The sequence below is a fragment of the Trichechus manatus genome, unplaced genomic scaffold (genome assembly GCF_000243295.1).
Source record: "Trichechus manatus latirostris isolate Lorelei unplaced genomic scaffold, TriManLat1.0 scaffold00088, whole genome shotgun sequence".
NCBI lineage: Eukaryota > Metazoa > Chordata > Mammalia > Sirenia > Trichechidae > Trichechus > Trichechus manatus.
This window is the reverse complement of record NW_004444024.1, coordinates 2,274,583-2,299,884: the sequence shown is the minus strand read 5'-3', so window position 1 is coordinate 2,299,884 and position 25,302 is coordinate 2,274,583.

The window sequence follows — 25,302 nt, the reverse complement described above, 5'->3', positions numbered from 1 at the left end:
TTAAAAAAAAAAAAAAGCTCTGCCCTTGCTCACAGAGCTTCCCATAAGCTTTTCAACCTCAGTATTAAATTTCAAAAGCAGAATCCTGCTACATTTTAGGATATATTTCGATAGGAAAGACAAAACCAAAATAAACACTTTTTTTTTAAAGCAACTTAGATGAACATAAAACAAGAAAAATCTTCTTTTTAATGGCAATATATTCGGAACTAATCATAAGCATTTTTAATTAATAATAAATTTGGAAAGTAATGTTGAACAAAACCCACAGATATTGAAGATAAATAAATAAATAAATAAACTATAAAACAGCATGGTAGATAGTAGAGAAGGCCTGAGTTTGGGAGTCAGACTTGACTCTTCTCTTTCTCTTACAATCCATATCCTGTCCATTTACAAATTCTGTCAACTTTGCCCTCAGCACCTATCCAGCATTGGTCCTTTCACAACCTCCAGTACTACCCCTACCCCTGGTACAATAACCATCATCCTTTACCTACAACACTGCAACAGCCTCCTAGTTTCCCTGCTTCTAGGCTGCTGTACCTCCCATTTAAGCCATAGTTTGTTCTCCACAACTGCAGCCACATGGCTTCTTTTAAAAGATAGGCGGATCAGGTCATTCCTCTGCTGAACACCTCTCCTTGGCTTCCCATTGTCCTCAGAGTGTAGCTGAAATTCTTAAAGGGGTCTGCAAAGCAATACAAGATTTGGGGTCTCATTACCTTTCTGATCTAATTTTCTAATCTCCCAGCTCCAGCAGATCTTGGCCTCCTTGCTATTCTTCAAAACCACCAGCAAAATACTCCTTCAGAACATTTGCACTTTCTTTTCCTTCTGTCTTGAAAACTTTCTCTAGGTAGCTTCCAACTTCACTCTATCATGTCTGCAGGTCTCTGATCAAATATCACCGTTTCAATGAAGTCTGCACCCAGAAACCATAGCAAGATAACATCGTTTGTGCTAGTCTTTGTCAGTTATAGCAAAGAATCCCATGAGCGGCATTATGTCAATCTTAGCAATGTCTGTCTGATATGATATTAGATAATATACCAAGCAGAGACAATTTTCAAGAGTTTCTTTCATTAAGAATGAAAAATTAGTAACAACTATAAATACCAAGAGGCAATATTATTTGTACATTTATGTTTTCAATATCATGTAGCGTCCTTAGGCAAACACTTTTTAAAAAGCACTAAAAATTCACCCATATCCATTAGCCATTTTAGGGATCTCAAATTTGGTGTGGTAGTCAGCCTCCAAGAGGGCCCCCAGTGATCCTCATCTTATCTGCAGAACACAGTTAGTGGGCTTGATTTGGATTTCAGGTTGGAGTATGCCCTAATTGACAATCCAGCGACATAAGGGAGCCGATGGGAATTCCAGGGTCCTCTACGTGAGGAAGTGGCTGAGATTCAGTGAAGAAAACTGACAGAGAGAAGGAAGAATTGGAACTAGGTCAGAGAGGGCCTGGGGTGAGTTAGTAAGAAAACTGCCACAAGGTATTGGAGACTCAGACCCAGTTTGTCTCAAGTGTTTCAAAATTGTGACAACAAGCATCCCCTGTTTTAGTGATTCAAATGAGTGAAGTTAATAAAAAGACAAGAACAGAAGAAAGAATGGTGGATTGTTCATGCAGGACACTGTAACATTTGAAAGAATCTAAAGCTTTAAAAGACTTGCTTTGGAAGCAAAAGCCTTTCTTTTTAGGGGGAATAACATTTTCTGTAATTACTGGGTTGCTCTTAGGAAGAGCTTGTAAAAGCTTATCTTTATCTTCTTTGAAATCTTCCTGAAGGCAAAGATGCTATGTCTTATCAGAATAAATTTCTGATCTCATGTTGATCTTATCATGTCCTCAATTGTTCAGGAAAATCCTAATCCTCTCACTTATAAAAAAACAGAGGTATTTTTTTTTTTAAATATAATCACATTTCCTCTTATAATTACTTTAAAAATGTTTTTGTTGTCACTTTGTTTATATAGATATCCAAATATTTTTCACTATGACCTGTGTATTCTATTTAACCAAATGTTAAAACCTCTCAAAATCTAATCCTACATGGTATCTTCATACATAAAACTTGTCTTTTCCCATTTCCTAGCAGGCTTTCAGAAAAGTCTCAAAATATTTGTTTTCTTTCTATTTGTAAACAGAAAGGCACTACAAATTATTAAATTTATTTGAAATGCTATGAGTCACATGCGGAGTGTTATCAAATCATAAGAGGGCCTTACAAAAGTTTAGGACTTCAAGAAGAGAGGAACTCCGTCAAATCTGTGGCTACTACAGGTGAAATCTGGCGGCAAGTTCTTGGCTTGGTTTCCTAGCTTTGAGAGATTTTTACAAATTCAACCTGAGATTTCTTATAAAAACATTCAGCGAAGCAAATTTAAGAGGCCTATATGATAAATTTTCATTCTTGCTGCACTTATGTAAATATTTATGACCAACCTTATTGTTAAGGATTGAATTGCATCTAGTCTGGAAGGAGCTTGAGTCGCACAAGTGTTTTGTACCTGCTGCTAAAAAAAAGTTGGCAGTTCCAAACCATCCGGTGGCCCCAAAGAGTAAAAGCCCTGATGATCTACTTTCTTAAATATTATAAACAAGGAAATCCTATGGAGTAGTAATCTGTAACACGTCGGGTGGTCATGAGTACGACACTGACTGGACAGCAGCTAACAACATCTAGTCTGGAATGCAACCTGGAAGGTAAGCCCCACACTCCAATTTTACGCTCAGGGCTGTATTTAGCCTCAGTCAAGGTACATATCAATTTCTCTGATCTTAACTTTATTTTGAACTTCAAATGTCTTTACTCCAACCATATTTCAGGAAAATAGTCTTGTGAAATATGGAATGTTGAGGCCAATATGATCCAAAGTCAGTAACTTACTTGAATCTCACAATTTCTTTGGCTGAGTAAGGCAGACGTGATTTTCCCATATTAAAGCTAGTTAAAATGAGACTTGGTAAGAATGTCAAAATAGCCTGTATGTGAGGCTGGCTTGAACAACCGGTGGAAGGAGCCTAGGCCTGTGTTCTGCCCCATAATTCTCCTTTTCATGACAAACAACACTTTTAGACAGCATAATACAAAATGGTAACTACAGCACAAAGAAATTAAAGCATATTGTGTTTATTTAAGCAGTTAACCTGTGTGCACACAGGCAGATCTCTCTTGTTCAAACAAACAGCGAGACTCATCTCAGGCCAGTTACAGCAAGTTTTTTAAGTAGGAAAGAGAGGAAATACAGAAGAAATTTAAGTAAAAGAGCTAACCTTAGCATGATTAATTTGATTCATGCTCCATGTCCTTCCTGAAGTTAGTTGATATTGGCCTCCAGGTGGTGTTTGTGGCCTGGCCAGCCTCTATTCGTTTGCACAAATTATCAGGTGTTGTCAGAAGATTTCAAATAATAGAAAGACCTCAGTTACTCAAGAAATTCCAAGGATTACTTCTCACGAATGCAACCATCGAGAACAATGATGACTGCTCAAAGCATGTTATAACATGGACGGAACTGGAGGGCATAATGCTCAGTGAAATAAGCATATAAGGACAAATATTGTGTGATTCCTCTTTTATAAGAAGACAAGAATAGGTACATAGAGAGAGACCAATGTTCAATGTTACTGGGAAGAGGGTAAAGTATGCTTTATATTGTAAAGACTTGTTAATTTTTTTTGGTGAGGGAAAAGTGGCACTGAATGTGGATGTAGTGAGCACAGCACAACCAAAGTAAATTGAGTGTTCTGAGCACATATGGATGGATATAGGCATATTGGTATATGGGGTTTGTACAGGTGTGTACATAGGTGAGAACAGATAGAAGTATATATAGGTACGTGTAAATACAAATATGTGGATGCAGGCACAAAGATTCATGGAAGACACAAATATGGATGCCACATAGACAACCAAATACCTTCCAAAACTGGTTTTCTGGGTTCGAGAGCTTAGGACCATTATCTCATGGGAGAACTCAGTCAATTGGCATACTATAGTTTACAAATATCATGATCGGCGTCCTAGTGAAATGAGTAACATCTGGGGTCTTAAAAGCATGCAAGTGGCCATCTAAGACACAATAACAGGTCTTCCCTTGCCAGGAGTAAACAATAAGAGGGTAACCATCAGTCAGAGAAGAAACAAGTCTACATGAGCCACAAACTCATCTACCCTGAGATCAGAAAAACTAAATCATAGCCAGCTACCACCACTGACTGTTCTGCCCTGGGTCACAATAAGATCCCAGAACTTTTCTCTTCATCATAAGTTGTTAGTTTCAGGGAAAGGTTAAGAGTTTAAGTAGGGGAGATGGTCATTTTTCTTTAATAGACATATATTATCATCACTATTTTACAGAGGAGAAAAGGAGGTTCTGAGCCACTGTGTCTTGTTAATCCAGTTTACTTGACTCAACATCTCATAGTTACTGAGACTATTTAAAGTACTGGGAGTACTAGGGTAGATGATAAGGGCCAATTTGGGAAAAGTCTTCTATGCCAACGTAATGTTTGTACTTCATTAGGTGCACTAGTAACTTAGTTTCTTAGTGCTGCTGTAACAGAAATACAAGTGGGTGGTTTTTATAAACAGAAATTTATTTCCTCACTGTTATGGAGACTAAAAGTCTAAATTCAGGGAACTAGCTCTAGCAGAAGTTTCCCTCTCTATCTACCTTGGAGGAAAATCCTTGTTTCAGCTTATCTAGCTCTGGAGTTCTCCTTCCTTGGAGATTTCCACATGGCACCTATCTTTCTTCCATTTGTGCTCACTTGTTTGTGTCTATGTTGCTCTTTATATGTCAAAGTGTTTAACTTTAAGACATATTCTACAGGGTTATGTTCTCATTAGCATAACCAAGATTCCCAAATGACATAATATGCATGGGTAGAGGTGCTTGATTTTCAGTACTATGGTGGAGAAACTAATGGGTTCACAAGACTGCAAACCCAAGATGGAGTGCAACAGAAATTAAATACATAGGTCCTGAGTGGTCTGAAGGACTATTATGGGTTTTCTTTGGAGTATTGCTAATGTTCTGTGTTCTCATTTCCAGATGTAAGGAATCTTTTTCTTGTATCTTAAACTATCTCTCATAACAATTGAGTAGACTATGTTTCTGTAACCAGAAATGAAACATACGTCTTTTTCTCCCTGCCTGTGTCCTCCAGAAATGGAAAATGCTTAACAAGTATTTGTATTTTCATCACAATGTAATTATATACATAAGTTCTATAAGCATCTGTCCTCCATGCTAACAGGACGTAATTGGAAACATTGGTTACATCACCATGCTTTGCTTGGTGTGTCATATTTTAAAATGATGCCCTTAGTGTCAGATATGACCAGACACTTTTAAGGAACTAAGGTTGACTTTATGCAGCCAATTGTTACAAAATCCTCCCAGGAAAACTGGCTTGATACCTAGCTTGCAGGTATCCCAGCCTTACAAGTGAATAATAAAGGTCACTTCCTGACAGTTTGGGAACATCATGATATTCTGGGACCTTGAGAGGAAAGGAAATCTGCCAAATCTATGTGTGTTGTTGTGTATCTTTGAGTTGATTTTGACTGGTAGCATCCTTATTAGACAGAGTTTCTTTGGCTTTAATCTTTATGGGAGCAGATTACCTGGTCTTTTCTTCTGTGGAACGGCTGGTGGGTTCGATTCATAGGTATTTTGGTAGGCACTGAGCCCTTAAATATTGTACCACCATGGATCCTTAAATCTGTGAGTACTACAGGTGAAATATGGTGGCTAGTTCCTGGCTTGGCATCTTAACCTTGATGGGTGTTACAAATTTAACCTGAGATTCCTTATGAAAACTTCCAGCAGAGGAAATGTAAAAGGCCAAAAGATAAATTACCATCCTTGGTGCACCATGTACATAACTATAACCAGCCTTATTTTAAGATCAAAAACAACCGTGCTTTGAAATTATATTTGATCAAAAAGAGGGTGACTGTACAGAGACGTTGCTAAGATTCACATATTGTCACTGATGGGATTCTTTAGCATAACTGACAAAGACTAGCACAAATGATGTTATGTTGCTATAGTTTTTGGGTATAGATTTCATTTAAAAGGTGATAATTTGATCAGAGACTTGAAGACATGGAGGAGTGAGGTTGGAGGCTACCTAGAGAAAGTTTTCAAGGCAGAAGGAATAGAAAGGGAAAATACTGTGAAGTAGTATTTTGGTGGTGGTTTTGAAGAATAGCAACGAGGCCAAGATCTGCTGGAGTGGGGAAATTGTTCTGAGCTTTCAGTAAAGAAATTCTCTTATAGGTGATGTTCATGTCTTGTGGAGTCATCTGGGTCTCAAGCAGAAGGTGTCAGCTCACTGAGTGCAGCACTACTCTGAGATGCAAGTGAGGAACAGAGGCACCCAAGTGCGAAGCACAGTGAAGCAGGGACTACAGGGAAAGGATCAGAAGACCCACAAACGAGGAGCGATATAAGACAGAAAGAGTATGAAAGTTGCATATTTTAAGGATTCTGCCCTCTGAAAAATAGGGCATACAGACCGAAGAAGAGAACCTAAACATTTAGGTTCCATATTTATAAAGGGGATAATAATTCCTACTTGTCTACTTTGTTGGGTTGTTTTGTGAAGATGCTTTCTAATGGTCTAAGTGTTACTGCAAATATTATATAGTTGTTCCCATACTTTTGTACCTACTCCGATCCTGAAAATGCATGTGAAATAGAAATGTGAGAATGAGCTTATTTGTTAGAACCAAGTTTCCATTCCTAGGTAAATAAAAATATTATCAAAATCCTAATTAAACTTCATTGTGTAGACACCATTTTTGATACTATGTTTATTTCCAGCACTTCTAGCAATTTCCTTAAATTCAACTACCTCCACAATTGTTTAGGAACTGTTTAAATAATCAAAACACAAAGAAATTGAAAAGTAAGTTTTATTTTGAGCAGTCATTCTATACGCATGCAGGGAGATCATTATTTTTCTAAAAACAAGTGGCTCTAAATAAGCTAGTTACAACTGATGAAAGCTAAATCTTTAAATTAGCTTAAAATTATAGTATCTGATTATTTCATGATTTAATAAACAATTTGCCAGTTGGAGGAATGTGAGTCTCCCTGCATAAAGTAAATGATCTATGAAGAAGGTAGAGCTAGGGCCATGATACTGACAAAGAGGATATTGTTCTGCATAACAAAAGGAGGAAAATGAAGATTCCAGGAGCTCTGTGGTTCCCAGGGCTCTAAAGAAAAGAGAAAGTTGGAGAGCCTGGAGAGGAGTCTTGAGGGGGAGGCGGTCAGGCAACATGGTGGCATAAAACCCCTCTGCTGAGCCCCTAAATTTTCAAAAACTCTTCTATTCTAAAATGTCTTTTCTTATTTTGGTGGCCAAGTGGTGAATGCCGAAAAGGAGATAAATTTCGTGGGTGCTGAGCAGAGGTATGAGGAAAGTTAACCTCGTTGCAGTTGAGATGATTCCAACTCATAATGACCCTATAGGACAGAGTAGAACTGCCTCAAGGATTTCCAAGGCTGTAAATCTTTGTGGAAGCAGACTGTCACATCTTTCTCCTGGAGAGAGGCTGCTGTGTTCGAACCTCTGACCTTTTGGTTAGCAGCTGAGCTCTTAACAACTGTGCCACCAGTGCTCCTTTGGGGGAATCTAGGGAAGGTGAAATGCCTGTGAGGTCAAGAGACCAGAGAGAGACAGAATTAGAGCCAAGAGCTACCATAAAAATGTAAAGCGATATGCTGATGGATGCCGATATTTTAAATACATCAGAAGCTTTCCTGGTCAGAGGTAAGCAGGTTGATAGCAAAAGGGCTTGGTCTAGTTTGAGATTTCCATTCCGTTCCACCTGTAGACACAGGACCCCTTGGAGGTGGGCCAGCTCCCATAAAGGGAGCCCAGCTAGAGGACAGATGTTACCAGAAATGAGTGGCTTACTAAGAAAGTACAGAGCTAGGGACCTGGAAGAAAGATTTTAAATTGTGCTGCACCTCTCTACAAAGACGTGCTGAACCTGCAGGCCTCTGAAGTTGAGAGGCAAAGGAGGAAGGTTGAGAAGTCTCCCAGGCAACGTGAGTGCCCTGGGACTTCTAGGTCAAGATTCCTACTGTGCACATTGGTTAGAGTTTTAACAATGCCCAAACATTCTAATTATTTCACTTCTGGTTGTTCCCTTTCTATTAAACTAGTTTCCCTTCCCCCCTCACATTCTCATCTTTGTTTTAAGGTAATTGCATGGAGTTTTTAAATTGTAAAGGCACCTCAGCTACTCAAGAAATTCCAAGGATTATTTCTCAGAAAAAAGAGCAAAGGCCAGAATACATTGGGTAAGTTAAATTCTTTGCATAATAAAAATTTTAAGCAAGATTTGATAAACAAATATCATGTCACCAGAAGGGACTTGCACAATTTCATAGTCACTGTGTCTCCACTGTGTCACCTTATTGCTGTTTATTTGCTCTTGGTTGCATTACACATTGGTCAGTGACCTTTGTGAATTTTCCGATGTACTCAGAGGAATCTGTCAACGTCTCTGGTCCTCAGTTTCTCTATTTAACAATGACCTACCTCTTGGTCATACTGTTAAAGACCTTGAGCAAGAATCTCAATCACCATTTAGTAGAGAACTTCATCTGAATGATCTGAAGTCTCATCCTGGCTTTCCATTAGATTTTGTAGACTGATGATGTTGGATACCATTTGTAGTCTTAGTTACCCACATGCATTTAAGATCCTTCAGATTATGCATTTTAGGAAGTCTATCATGGCGAGAGTGACTACGAGGACAATATCCAAGGTTTGAACAATTTCTCTGAGCCAATGACCCCAAGAACCGAGATTTAGACAGGAGAATAAATCCCTTGGACTTTCCATTTTTACTTTGGCCCGTTTGGCTACTTGTTTTGCCTGGGCTTCAGCTTTGGCTACACTTTGACACATTTTGTGCTGAGTATTCTTTATGTACACAGAGCATTGTGACACAATCCAAGTACAAACATCTCCCTGTGAGATAATCACATTACCTAAAGCTAGTCTATTCTGTAAAATCATTTCAGAAATTACAGATAATCCTTTGGATAGGGAAAGTCTGGCTTGTCCAAGCTGTGACAATGAGTCTTTTAATTCTAATGCTACCTTGTCTAACACTATTTGTAATCTTAAAGTGTAACTTCTCATGCTAGAAATTCTAGCACCTGAGACAAAGGAAGTTTTTCCCATAACTAAGCACCCTGTAAGTTTGCTTTCGGTTAAATGCTGTTTCAAACTTCAATTTAGTCTTGCATCTAAACAAGCAATAGTTTGTTCTCTTGTTTCTACAGTCACGGTTTCTCTCATGCTCCTGTTTTTTCTTTTGGGCAAATGATTGTGTACGGACATATAGGGAACAGCATAAGCTATGTAGGAAGAACCAATCCAATTTTCAGGCAGAAAACAAAACCATTAGTCGCCTGCAGTTTACAAAGTGATGTAAAATAGCTCAAAGACAATGACAGGACCAGAATCTGAGAGACCACAAGGGCTTGTTATAATTTTCTATTGAAACATAAAAGTTCTCTCTACAGTCACTCTCTTTTTGATCAAAGTTAATCTCCAAACATGTTTGCTCTTGATCTTAAAATAAGGCTTGTTATAATTATGTACATAGGTGCACCAAAAATGTTAATTTATTACTTTGCCTTTTACATTTCCTCTGCTGGAAGTTTACAGAAGAAATCTCAAATTAAGCTTGTAACACCCATCGAGGCTAAAAAGCCATGCAGGGAACTAGCCACGAGATTTCACCTGTAGTACCCACAGATTTAAGGCTCACTGGGAAGCATTAGGCTGCTAACCCAAAGGTGGCAGTTGGAATCCACCAGCCGTGCTCCTTGGAAACCCTATGAGGGAGTTCTACTCTGTCTTACAGGGTCACTATATGTCGGAATCCACTTGACAATGGGTTTGGTTTTGGTTTTGGTGGTACTATATCTAAGGGCTTGGGGGCTACCAAAATATCAGAGGATCGAATCCAGCAGCCATTCCACAGAAGAAAAGATCTGCCAATCTGCTCTCATAAAGATTAAAGACAAAGAAACCCTATGGGGCAATTCTGCTTTTTCGTATAGGGTTGCTATGAGTCAAAATCGACTGGAAGACACACAACAAAAACACACATTGAATTGGCAGATTTCCTTTCTTCTCAAGGTCACAAAATATCATGAGGTTTCTGAGCCTACCAGGAAGTGAACTTTCTTACTCACCTGTAAGGCTGGGAGCCCTGCAAGCCAAGTATTAGGCCAGTTTTCTTGGGAGGACTTTGTAACCATTGGCTGTAGGAAGTCAACTTCAGCTCCTTAAAAAGGCTGCATAAAGTCAACATTAGTTTCTTAAAAGTGTCTTGGCATATCTGATTCTAAGGGCATCATTTTATAATATGACATTCCAGTCAAAATTTGGTGATATAACTAATGTCTAATATGTCCTGTTAACTAGGAGGACAGAATCTTATGGAGCTTATGTACAGAATTACATTGTCATGAAAATAAGAATACTCATTAAGAGTTTTCCATTTCTAGAGGAATCAGGCAGGGAAGGAAAGGTAAATGTTTCATTTCTGGTTACAAAAACATAGTCTACTAAAATAAAAGAAAGAGATTCCTTATATCTGGAAATGAGAACATTTAACATCAGGAATACTCAAACCAAAACCCATAATAATCTTTCAGATCACTGAGGTCTATGTATTTAATTTCTGTTGCACTCCATCTTGGGTTTGCAGTCTTGTGAACCCATCAGCTTCTCCATCATAGTTCTGAAAATCAAGCACCTCTACCAATGCATATTATCTCATTTGGGAATCTTGGTTTTGCTAATGAGAACATATCCCTGTAAGTATGTCTTAAACCTAATCACTTTGAGATATAAATAGCAACATAGACACACAGACAGGGGAGCGCAAATGGTAGATAGATAGGTGCCATGTGGAAAACTCCAAGGAAGGAGGAACACCAGAGCTAGAGAAGCTGAGATAAGCATTTTCCTGCAGGGTGGATAGAGAAGGAGCCTTCCCCTAGAGCCAGTTTCCTGAATTTAGACTTTTAGTCCGCAAAACATTGAGGAAAAAAATTTGTTTGTAAAAACTACCTACTTGTAGTATTTCTGTTGTAGCAGCACTAAGAAACTAAGATACTGGCCCGCGCAATTAAGTACAACCTTCTCAGTTTGGCATGCAAGTCTTTTCCCAAATTGGCCCTCAAAATCTACCTCAGTACTCCCAGTACTGTAAATAATCACAATAACTATGGGGTATTGAGTCAAGATAAACTGGATTAACTAGATATAGTGACTCAGAACCTCTTTTTCTCCTCTGTAAAATAGGGTTAATAACATTTTGTTGTCAGGTACCATAGAGTGGGTTCTGACTCATAGCGACCCTATGTACAACAGAACGAAAACACTGCCCAGTCCTGCACCATCCTCTCAATCGTTACTATGTTTGAGCTGGTTGTTGCAGCCACTGTGTCAATCCATCTCATTGAGGGTCTTTCTCTTTTCTGCTGACCCTCAACTTCACCAAGCGTAAAGGAACTGATCCCTCCTGATAACATGTCCAAAGTATGTGAGACGTAGTCTCGCCATTCTTTAAGGAGCATTCTTGTTGTACTTCTTCCAAGACAGATTTGTTCATTCTTTTGCCAGTCCACAGTATATTCAATATTCTTCACCAGCACCAGAATTCAAAGGCGTCAATTCTTCAGTCTTCCTTATTCAGCATCCAGCTTTCTCATGCATATGAGGAGATTGTAAACACCATGGCTTGGGTCAGGGGCACCTTAGTCTTCAAGGTGATATCTTTGCTTTTCAACACTTTAAAGAGGTCTTTTGCAGCAGATTTGCCCAATGCAATGTGTCTTTTGATTTCTTGACTGTTGCTTCCATGGGTGTTGATTGTGGATCCAAGTAAAATGTAATCCTTGACAACTTCGATCTTTTCTCCATTTATCATGATGTTGCTTATTGGCCCATTTGTGAGGATTTTTGTTTTCTTTATGTTGAGGTGTAATCCACACTGAAGGCTGTGGTCTTTGATCTTCACCAGTAAGTGCTTCAAGTCCTCTTCACTTTCAGCAAGCAAGCTTGTTAGAGTCTTCCTCCAATCCTGATGCCCTTTATCTTCATATAGTCCAGCTTCTCGGATTATTTGCTCAGCATACAGATTGAATAGGTATGGTGAAAGGATACAGCCCTGATGCACACCTTTCCTAACTTTAATTTATGCAGTATCCCCTTGTTCTGTTTGAACAACTGCTTCTTGATCTATGTACAGTTTCCTGATGAGCACAATTAAGTGTTCTGGAACTCTCATTCTTCGCAATATTAGCCATACTTTGTTATGTTCCACACAGTCGAATGCCTTTGCATAGTCAATAAAACACAGATAAACATCTTTCTGGTATTCTCTGCTTTCAACCAGGATCCATTTGACATCGGCTATGATATCCCTTGGAAATCCTGGTTACATAGTGGTTAAGGGCTACGGCTGCTAACAAAAAGGTCGGCAGTTCAAATCCACCAGGCACTCCTTGGAAATCCTATGGGGCAGTTCTACTCTGCCCTAAAGGGTCACTATGCATCGGAATCGACTCAACGGCAATGAGTTGGTATGATATCCCTGGTTGCATGTCGTCTTCTGAATCCAGCTTGAATTTCTGGCTGTTCCTGATCAATATTCTGCTACAGCCACTTTTGAAAGATCTTCAGCAAAATTTTACTTGTGCATAATATTAATGGTTTTGTTCTGTAGTTTCCACGTTCAGTTGGATCACCTTTCTTGGGAATAGGGATAAATATGGATCTCTTCCAGTCAGTTGGCCAGGTAGATGTCTTCCAGATTTCTTGGCATAGATGAGTGAGCACTTCTAGGGCTTCATCCGTTTATTGAAACATCTCAATTGTTATTCTGTCAATTCCTAGAGCCTTGTTTTTCACCAATGTCTTCAGCGCAGGTTGGACCTCTTCCCTCAGTACCATCAGTTCCTGATCATATGCTACCTCCTGAAATGGTTGAACATTATCCAACTTTTCTTTGTATAGTGACTCTGTGTATTCCTTCCATCCTTAGCAGGTCCTCCTGCCAAGAGCCCAGATCCACTCTAAGCCTCCGCTGCAGCAGCTCAGGACTGCGGATCACGTGATTGGGCTCACCTCCTGCTGCCTGTGTTTCCTCATATAGTCAGACTGTGTCTTGTGACACCTGCAGAGGTGTAAGAAGCAAGAGTAGCCCTCTCCTTCAGTCTATGTCCTGACCACCCCTGCCCATCTGATTATGTCTCCTGCATTCGTCGTAGGCCCTCTCTGGATCATGTCCTTCAGTTAAATTGACCTGTTCTGCAATCATGACCTCTCTATGTCTTCATGGTGACATCCTGGGACCACATATATAGGCTTATAAGGCTCTGCTTGGTGGGGCCCCAACTTGTAACAGTAAAGTCTATTTAAACCTTAAAAAAAAAAATTTGATTGAGGGGGTAATAATAAATGTCTGTTAAACAAAATTGACCACCTATTTTTTAAACAAAAATTTAACCCTTCCCAGAAACTTATGATGATGAAGACAAAAGTTCTGGGAAAAGTTTAAATAATCAGATAAACCATAACTAGCCCATAGAAGGTAGATACACAATCTTAATAAACCAATCCAACCTAAAGCCCCACTTTAAATATTCCACCTCCTACTGATTTAGTGAATGACAAACAATCATTTTAAATTTCTCTTTTGGAAAATCCCTGACAGTTTATGCTATATATAAGCTGATCAAAATTTTAATGTGAAGAACTTATCTCCTTAGAAGGGTCCTCTGTGTTTGGGAAAAGTTTTTTGCACCCAATAAAACCTTTTAACTCTAATTGACTTATTGATAAGATTTTTTTAAAAATAATATGTTATTGAGTTTTTGGTGAAAGTTTACACATCAAATTAGGTTCCTATTTGATAATTTCTGCACAAATTTTTCAGTGACATTAGTTATATTTATCATAATATGTCAACATTCTCTTTACTTGTGTTCTGTTTGTTCCATTTCCAGTACTCTAGTTTCCCTACACCTTTATCTTCTCATCTTTGGTTTTGAGTAATTGTTGACTTTTGGATTCATACTGATGGTTTTTAAGTAAAGCAGCCATCTTACAGATAATATCCTTTATTCTGTGTGCCACTCTGCTATTTTGCTAAAAGGGGATCCCAGAGCATAGGCTTGGTTCTAGGTTTAAAGAGTGTCTCAGGGCTATAATCCCAGGGAGTCCTCTGTTCTCTATTGTTTCAGTTCTTCTGGCTTTTATTTTTTTTAATAGGAATTTTAGTTCTACTCCACATTTTTTCTCCCATTCTATCTGGGACTATCTATTGTGACATAGGTCAGAACAATCAGTGCTGATAACTGGGCACAATTTATTTCTTCTGGTCTCAGGGTAGATGAGGTTGTGGCTCCTCTAGACTTGTTTCTTCTCTGAGCTTTCAGTTACTTTGTTATTATTTACTCCTGGCAGGTAGAGAACTGTAGTTGCGGCCACTCACAAGCTTTTAAGATCCCAGACGCTACTCACTTCACAAGAATGCAGATCATGAATTTTGTGAACTATGTCATGTCAATTGACTGAGTTGTCCCATGAGACGATGGTCCTTAACTTTCAAACCCAGAAAACCATACTTGGAAGGTGTTTGGTTATGTCTGTGGAATATCTGTATTTGTAACTTCAATGAATACATGTGCCTGCACCCACGTATTTGTATTTACATGTACCTGTAGGTATTTTTGGAGCCCTGATGACACAGTGGTTAAGACCTATGGCTACTAACAAAAAGGTCAGCAGTTGAAATCCACCAGCCGCTTCTTGGAAACACTATGAGGCAGTTCTACTCTGTCCCTTAGGGTCACTATGAGTTGGAACCGACTTGATGGCAATGGGCTTTGGTTTGGTATAGGTACTTCTATCTGTTCTCACCTATGTACACACTTTTACCTACCCATATACCAATATACCTATACCCATCTGTGATCTTTAAGGTTGTGTGTCAGCTTGGCTGGGCCATGAGTCTCAGTGATTTGGCAGTTATGAAGCAGTTTGGTATTCGCATAATGTTGTAATCACCTCCATGATGAGATCTGATATAATATGATCACCTCCATCATAGGATGTGCTGTGAGTAGCCAATCAAGGAAAGTGAGTTTCCTTGAGGATATAGTCTGCATCCAATATATGTGGACTTTCTGGCAAACCTCTTGGGCTTTTGCTCACTCTGTATCCTGCAGCTGCCTCCTGTTCATGTGACCTCTGGTTCTTGGGACTTGAGCTAGCAGCTTGCCTGCCAATCTTGGGATTTGTCAGCCTTAATGAACTAGATCTTGAGTTTGCCATCCCCCACAGCTACTTGAGTCTGGAGAAGCCTCCAGCCTGACCCATGGACTTGGGACTTTCCAGCCTCTATAACCACATGAGACATAACCTTGATATAAATCTCTCTCTCTCACTATATATATGCATAAAGATGTGTGTATATATATGTATAGATGCCCCATGCATCTGTCAGTTTTTTGTACTGTGGGGGCTTATGTGTCACTGTGATGATGGAAGCTATGCCACTGGTATTCAAATACCAGCAGGGTCACCCATGGCTGACAAGTTTCAGCTGAGCTTCCAGACTAACACAGACTAGGAAGAAGGACCCAACAATCTACTTCTGAAGACAATTAGCCAGTGAAAACCTTATGAATAGCAGCAGAACATTGTCTGATATAGTGCCGGAAGATGAGTCCCTCAGGTTGGAAGGCACTCAAAATACAACTGGGGAAGAGCTGCCTCCTCAAAGTAGGGTTGACCTTAGTGACGAGGATGGAGTCAAGCTTTCAAGACCTTTAATTGCTGATGTGGCATGACTCAAAATGAGAAGAAACAGCTGCGAACATGCATTAATAATTGAAACATGGAATGTAGGAACTATGAATCTAGGAAAATTAGAAATCGTCAAAAATGAAACTGAACACATAAACATTGATATCCTAGGCATTAGTGAGCTGAAATGGACTGGAATTGGCCATTTTGAATCAGACAATCACATGGTCTACTATGCCAGGAATGACAACTTAAAGAGAAATGACGTTGCATTCACTGGCAAAAAGAACATTTCAAGATCTGTCCTGAAGTACAACACTGTCAGTGATAGGCTAATATCCATACACCTACAAGGAAGGCCAGTTAATATGACTATTATTCAAATTTATGCAACAACCACTAAGGCCAAAGATGAAGAAATTGAAGATTTTTACCAACTTCTGCAGTCTGAAATTTATCGAACATGGAATCAGGATGCACTGATAATTACTGGTGATTGGAATGCAAAAGTTGGAAACAAGGAAGAAGGATCAATAGTTAGACAATATGGCCTTGGTGATAGAAAGGATGCCGGAGATTGCATGATTGACTTTTGCAAGACCGATGACTTCTTCATTGCAAATACCTTTTTTCATGAACATAAATGGCGACTATACACCTGGACCTTACCAGATGGAATACACAGGAATCAAATCAACATCTGTAGAAAGAGACAATGGAAAAGCTCAGTATCATCAGTCAGAACAAGGCCAGGGGCTGACTGCAGATCAGACCATCAATTACTCATATGCAAGTTCAAGTTGAAACTGAAGAAAATTAGAACAAGTCCACGAGAGCCAAAGTACAACCTTGAGTCTATCCCATCTGAATTTAGAGACCATCTCAAGAATAGATTTGACGATTTAAATGCTAATGACTGAAGACCAGGAGAGTTGTGGAATGACATCAAAGACATCATACATGAAGAAAGCAAGAGGTCATTAAAAAGACAGGAAAGAAAAAGAAAATACCTAAATGGATGTCACAAGAGACTCTGAAACTTGCTCTTGAACGTTGAGTAACTAAAGCAAAAGGAAAACATGATGAAGTAAAAGAGCTCAACAGACGATTCAAAGGGCGGCTCAAGAAGACAAAGTAAAGTATTATGATGACATGCACAAAGACCTGGAGATAGACAACCAAAAGGAAAGAACACGCTCGGCATTTCTTGGACTGAAATAACTGAAGAAAAATTCAAGCCTCGAGTTGCAATACTGAAGGATTCTACGGGGAAAATATTAAATGATGCAGGAAGCATCAAAAGAAGTTGGAAGGAATACACAGAGTCACTATACCAAAAGGAACTGGTTAATGTTCAACCATTTCAGTAGGTAGCAAATGATCAGGAACCAATGGTATTGAAAGAAGAAGTCCAAGTTGCACTGAAGGCATTAGTGAAAAACAAGGCTCCACTAACTGACTGAGTACCAACTGAGATGAGATGTTTCAACAAACGGATGCAGCACTGGAAGTGCTCACTTGTCTATGCCAAGAAATTTGGAAGACAACTACCTGGCCAATCAAGTGGAAGAGATCCATATTTATGCCTATTCCCAAGAAAGGTGATCCAACCAGATGCAGAAATTATCAAGCCGTATCATTAACATCACATGCAAGCAAAATTTTGCTGATGATCATTCTAAAGTGGCTGCAGCAGTATATCAACAGGAAACTGCCAGAAATTCAAGCCGGATTTAGAAGAGGATGTGGAAACAGGGGTATCACTGCTGATGTCAAATGGATCCTGGCTGAAAGGAGGCATTCTACGGCATGGATCATAACAAATTATGGATAACATTGCAAAGAATGGGAATTCTGGAACACTTAATTATGCTCATGAGGAATCTGTACATGGATCAAGAGGCAGTCATTCCAACAGAACAAGGGGATACTGCATGGTTTAAAGTCAGGTAAGGTGTGTGTCAGGGTTGTATCCTTTCACCATACCTATTCAATCTGTATGCTCAGCAAATAATCCAAGAAGCTGGACACTTCGAAGAAGAATGGGGCATCAGGATAGGAGGAAGATTCATTAACAACCTGCATTATGCAGATGACCAACCTTGCTTGCTGAAGAGAAATTGAAGCACTTGCTGATGACGATCAAAGACTGCATCCTGCAGTATGGATTACACCTCAACATAAAGAAAACAAAAATCCTCACAGCTGGACCAATAAGCAATGTCATGATAAATGGAGAAAAGATTGAGGTTGTCAAGGATTTCATTTTACTTGGATCCATAATCAACACCCATGGAAGCAGCAGTCAAGAAATCAAATGACACATTGGACTGGGAAAATCTGCTGCAAAAGACCTCTTTAAAGTGTTGAAAAGCAAAGATGTCACCTTGAAGACCAAGGTGCGCCTGATCCAAGCCATGGTGCTTTCAATCTCCTCATATGCATGTGAAAGCTGGACAATGAATAAGGAAGACTGAACAAGAATTGATGCCTTTGAATTGTGGTGTTGGCGAAGCATATTGAATACACCATGGACTGCCAAAAGAACGAACAAATCTGCCTTGGAAGAAGTACAACCAGAATGCTCCTTAGAAGTAAGGATGGTGAGACTACGTCTCACATACTTTGGACATGTGATCAGGAGGGATCAGTCTCTGGTAAAATAGGGGGTCAGCGAAAAAGAGAAAGTCTCTCAATGAAATGAATTAACACTGTCACTGCAACAACGAGCTCAAGCATAGCAACAATTGTGAGGATGGCGCAGGACCTGGCAGTGTTTCGTTCTGTCGTGCATGAGGTTGCTATGAGTGGGAACCAACTCGACAGCACCTACCAACAACAACAACAAATAGACGTTTCAATGGTTTTGCTTCCCTAGAGAACCCAGCCTTAGACACCATCCATATGTACTCAAACACTAGTTTTTACTTTGATTATGCTGTGCATAACTTTTACCATCATCAAAAAAAAAAATTAACAAGTCTCTACGTTCTAAAGCATACTTTCCCCTTCCCAAACCCCTATCCACCAATGAACACTGGTCTCTCTATGCATATTTATTCTTGTCTTCTTATAAAAGAAGGATCATACAATATTTGTGCTTATATGCTTGACTTATCTCACTTAGCATTATGCCCTCCAGGTCCATCCATGTTATAACCTGTCTCCTGGACTCATCATTGTTCTTATGGTTGCTTAGAATTCCATTGTATGTATGCACCACAATTTGCTTGTCCATTCATCCATTGATGGGTGCTTCAGTTGTTTCCATTTATTTGCTAGAGTGAATAAGGAAGACTGAAGAAGAGTCAACATCTTTGAATTGTGATGTTGGCAAAGAATATGAAATATACCATAGACTACCAAAAGAATGAACAAATCTATCTTGGAAGAAGTACAACCAGAATGCTCATTAGAAGCAACGATGGCGAGACTCGTCGCAGCGGTGACGGTTATCGGGACAGCGAAGACAGTAACCAACTGCACAACTCTTACAGAGAAGTGGGGCCAGGAGGGTCACTCTGAGGAGTCGACCCCCGGCTTCAGTCCCAGGAGTTTATTTATAGTCAATACAGCAAGCAGTGAAGCAAATAACAGAACGATGGGCTTTGGGTGAGTAACAATAAGTTTCGGGCTAGGGAGAAGGAATTCAGGTAAACAAGCCAATCAGTAACAGGGCAATAGGTTTGGGAAAACAAGTCGTGCCTAATCTCATTCTTATCGCTGACAAGTCTCCAATATGTCGTATACAGCATAGAGGCCTGTGGGGGCTGCAGTTGTCAATAGTGCAGCCATGTTTAAATGGCATATATCCCACAGAGACTCATATTCTTTGGACTTGTTATCAGGAGGAATCAGTCCCTGGAGAAGAACATCATGCTTGGTAAAGTAGAGGGTCTGCTGAAAAAAGGAAGACCCTCAAGGACATGGATTGACACAGTGGCTGCAACAATGGGCTCAAGCATATCAATGATTGTGAGGATGGCGCAGTCCTGAGCAATGTTTCATTCTTTTGTACATAGTGTCACTATGAGTCAGAACCGACTCCACAGCACTAACAACAGTGAGTAAAGCAGCAATGAACATAGGTGTGCATATGTCTGTTTGTGTGATTATTTTTAGGTCCCTAGGATATATATTTAGGGGTGGGATTGCTAGATCATAGGGTAGATCTATTTCTAGTTTTTCAGAAAGTGCCATAGCATTTTCCACAGTGGATGTACCATTTTATAGTTCCACCAACAGTGGATAAGAGTCCCAGTCGTCCCAATCCTCAACATCATTTGTTGTTTTTGTTTTGTTTTGTTTTATCACTGCCATTTCAGCCTTGACAAGATGGTATCTCACTGCAGTTTTGATTTTCATCTTTCTAATGGCTAATGATCATGACAATATTTTCATGTTTGTTGGCTTGAATGTCCTCTTTGGTTTCTGTTCATAACCTTTGCCCACTTTGTGATTGGGTTGTTTATCATTTTGGTATTGACTTGCCACTATTTTATATAGATTTTACAGAGCAGACTCTTATATTGGCCAGTTTTTTTTTTTTCATTATTTTTTTTTTCAGTGTGAATTAGGTGAAAGTTTACAGAGCAAATTAGTTTCTCATTCAAAAATTTATACACAAATTGTTTTATGGCATTGGCTGTAGTCCCACATTATGTCAGAGCTCTCCCCCTTTCCCTTTCCACTCTGGGTTCACCATGTCCACTCGTCCAGTTTTCCTGTCCACTCTCATGTTCTGGTCTTTGTTCCTGGGCAGGTATGGCCCATTTGATCTGATATATTGATTTAAGAAGCACATTCCTTACCTGTGTTATTGTTTGTCTTATATGCCTGACTAATCCTTGCCTGAAAGGTGGACTTCAGAAGTGGCTTTTAGTCTGAGTTAGAAGGGAGTTCAGGGACCATAGTCTCGGGGGTTCCCCCAGTCTCTGTCAGACTAGTAAATCTGGTCTTTTTTGTGAATTTGATCATTTGTTCTGCATTTTTCTCCTGCTCTGTCCAGAATCCTTCATTGTAATCCCAGTCAGACTGGTCGGCAGTGGTACCCAGGAACCCTCTAGTTCTTCTGGTTTCAGGGTCATGTAGGCTGTGGTTCATGTGGTTCATCAGTCCTTTGGACTAATTGCTCCCTTAGGTCTCTAGTTTTTTTTTCCTTCTCCTTTGCTCTGGACTAGAAGAGATGGATAGTTGTATCTTAGGTGGCTACTCAAAAGCTTTAAGACCTGAGATGCTACTCACCAAAGTAGGATGCAGAACATTGTCTTTAAGAACTATGTTGTCCCAACTGACGTTGCTGTCTCCTGAGTCTGTGGTCCTTTGCCTTTGAGCCCAGGACCTTTACCCTGTGAGCTGTTTAGTTATGTCTAAGAGATTTCTCCGACTGTGCCATTTGTGTGCTCTATTGTCTATATTAATACAGGAGGAGCACCTACAGTCATGTATTTAGAAATTTCTACCTCCGAACCTATATCTGCTGGTGAGTGTGTTCCCTTGCCCCCTCTCTCACCTCTTGGCATATCTATATATCTATTTATGTATCCATTCTATGATTATTGTTTGTTGATTCTATTGTTGCAGGATTGTCTATGTTATAGTAGCTACCCTAGTTGTCCTTTATTCCTTCATTCCTCTCAGTGTCCTCTCTCGCCTTGGTCATGTTGTGCTAACTTCTCCCATATTGTGTATTGCCTTTCTCTTCACCAATATGAACTCATGTCTACTACAAATCTGTCTTGGAAGAAGTACAACCAGAATGCTCCTGAGAAGCAAAAATTGTGAGATTTCATAACACGTACTTTAGACATGTTATCAGGAGGGATCAGTCCCTGTGGAAGGACATCATGCTTGGTAAAGTAGAGGGTCAGTGAAAAACAGGAAGACACTCAATGAGATGGATTGACACAAAGTCTGCAACAATGGACTCAGACATAACAACGATCATGAGGATGTTGCAGCACCAGGAAGTGTTTTGTTCAGTTGTACCTGGGGTTGCTATGAGTCTGAACCAACTCGATGGCACCTAACAACAACAGTTATCACTTTGGTAATTTTTCCTCTCTTCCCCTCCCATCCCTGGTAACCATCAAAGAGTCTTTTTTTTCCCCTGTGTGCAACTTTTTGTTGTTACTTTATATAAGCAGTCTCATATAATATTTGTCTTTTTGTGATTGTCTTATTTCACTCTGCATAATGTCCTCCAGATTCATTCATGTTGTGAGATGTTTCAAGAATTTGTCATTCTTCTTTTTGTTGCGTGGTATTCCATTGTGTGTATGTACCATAGTTTATTAATCCATTCATCTTTTGATGGGCACTTAGGTTGCTTCCACCTTTTTGTTATTGTGAATAATGCTGCAATGACAATGGATGTGCATATGTTTATTCGTGTCATGGCTGTTATTTCTTTAGGGTATATACCTAGGAGTGGGATTGCTGGTTCTTATGGTATTTCTATTTCTAGCTTTTTGAGGAAGTGCCATACTGTTTTCCATAGTGGTTGTACCATTTTACATTCCCACCAGCAGTGTATAAGAGTTCCAGTCTCCCTAGATCCTCACCAACATTTGTTATTTTCTGTTTGTTTTTTTTTTAAATTAGTGCCACTAATGCTGGAGTGAGGCGGTATCTCATTGTAGTTTTGATTTACATCTCTCTAATTGCTGATGATTGTGAGCATTTTTTCATATGTTTTTTAGCAGCCTGAATGCCTTCTTTGGTGAAATGTCTGTTCATTTCCTTTACCCATTTTTAATTGGATTATCTGTCTTTTTTTTTGTGTTGTAGTGTTAGCCATTGTATAATTTTTAGGAATTAGACCCTTGTCAGATATGCTGTAGCCAAAATTTTTTTCCCAATCTATGGATTCTCTTTTTATTCTTTCACAGAAGTCTTTTGTTGAGCATAATTGTTTAGTTTTTAGGAAATGATATTTATCTAGTTTGTTTTTATCTATTTGTGCATTTTTAGTTATGTTTGGTAATCTATTTATGCCCTATATTAGGGACCCTAGCATTATCCCTCATTTTTCCTCCATGATCTTTATAATTTTAGGTTTTCATTTAGGTCTTTGATCCATTTTGAATTAGTTTTTGTGTATGGTGTGAGTATGGATCCTGTTTCATTTTTCTAAGGATATATATCCAGTTTTGCCAGCACCATTTGTTGAAGAAACTGTCTCTTCCCCATCCAATAACCTCTGGTCCTTTGTTAGAGAACAGCTGTCCATAGGTGGATGGATTTATGTCTGGGTTCTCATCTCTGTTCCATTGGTCTATGTGTCTGTTTTTGTACCAGTACCAGGCTGTTTTAAATACTGTGGCTGAGACCAGGTAGTGTGAGGCTTCCTACTTTGTTCCTCTTTTTTACCAAGGCTTTACTTATTCAGGGACTCTTTCTCTTCCATATAAAGTTAGTGATTAGTTTTTCCACCTCAGTGAAGACTGCTGTTGGCATTTGGGTCGGGATTGCTTTATATCTTTATATCGCTTTGGGTAATATTGACATTTTACAATGTTAAATCTTCTTATCCAAGAGCATGGTGTGTTTTTATATTTATGTAGGTCTCTTTTTGTTTCTTGCAGTAATGTTTTGTAGTTTTCTTTGTATAAGAATTGTCTGTCCCCAGTTAAATTTATTCCTAAGTATTTCATCTTTTGAGGGGCTACTGTAAATGGTATTGGTCTCAGTTATCTACTGGTACTGTAACAGAAACACCACAAGTGGTTGACTTTAACAAACAGAAGTTTATTCTCTCACACTTTAGAAGGCTAGAAATCCAAATTCATGGTTCCAGCTCCAGGAGAATACTTTCTCTCTCTGTCAGCTCTAGGGAAGGTCCTTGTCACAATCTTCCCCTGATCAAGGACATTCTAAGCACAGGGACCCCAGGTCCTAAGGACACACTCCCCTCCTGGTTCTACATTCTTGGTGTTAGGAGGTTCCTCTCCTCTCTGCTGGATTCTCTCTTTTATATCTCAAAAGAGATTGACTCAAGGTACAACCTAATCCTATAGATTGAGTCCTGCTACATAACTGCCTCTAATCCTGCCTCATTAACATCATAAGCCAAAAACAAAAAACTTGTTTCTGTCGGGTTGATTCTGACTCATATCAACCCTATGTGACAGAGTAGAACTGCCCCTTAGGCTTTCCAAGGAGTAGCTGGTAGATTCCAACAGCCTACCATTTTGTTAGCAGCTGTAGCTGGCCGTAGCTCTTAACCACTGCACCACTAGGGCTCCATTAACATGATAGAGATTAGGATTTATAACACATAGGATAATCACATCAGATCACAGAATGGTGGACAACCTCACAATACTGGGAACCATGGCCTAGCCAAGCTGACACAAATTTTGGAGGGACACAATTCAATCCGTAACAGTATTGTTTTCCTGATTTCCTTTTCACAGCCTCTTTGTTGATGTAGAGGAATCCAGCTGATTTTTGTATGTTAATCTTGTATCCTGCCACTTTTCTGAATGCTTCTGTTAGTTCCAATAGCTTTCTTGTGGAGTCTTTAGGATTTTCTATGTATAAAATCATACCTTTTGTGAATAAGGATAGTTTTACATCTTTCTTACTAATGTGGCTTCTCTTTATTTCCTTTTCTTGCCTTATTGCTCTCTCTAGGACCTCTAATACAGTGTCGAATAAGAGTGGTGATAAAGGGCATCCTTGTCTGGTTCCTGTTCTCAGGGGGAATGCTTTCAGATTCTCTATGTTGAGGATAGTGTTGGCTGTTGTTTTGTATAAATTCCTTTTATCATATTGCAGAATTTCTCTTCTATTGCTATTTTTCTGAGAGCTGTTATCAGGAATGTGTGTTGGACTTTATCAAATGCCTTTTCTGTGTTGATTGATATGATCATGTGATTCTTTTCCATTGTTTTAATCTATGTGGTGGATTATGTTGATTGATTTTCTAATAATGAACCAACCTTGCATGCCTAGTATAAATCCCACTTGGTCTTGATGCATTTTTTTTTTTTTTTGATATACTGTTGTATTCTATTGGCTAGGATTTTGTTGAGAATTTTTGCATCCAAATTCATGAGGGATATTGGTCTGTAATTTTCTTTTTTGTGGTGTCCTTGCATGGTTTTGCTATTAGAGTTATTCTGGCTTCATAGAATGAGTTTGGGAGTACTTATTCCTTTTCTATGTTCTGGAATTTTTTGAGTAGAATTGGTGTCAACTCTTCTCTGAATATTTGGTAGAATTCTCCAGTGAAGCTGTCTAGACCATGGCTTTTTTTTTTTTTTTTTGGCAGTTTTTTAATGACTTCCAATTTCTTCTTTTGTTGTTGGTCTGTTCAAATTTTCCACCCCAGTTTTTTTTTTTTTTTTATTGTACCTTAGGTGAAGGTTTACAGAACAAATAGTTTCTCATTAAACAGTCAGTACACATATTGT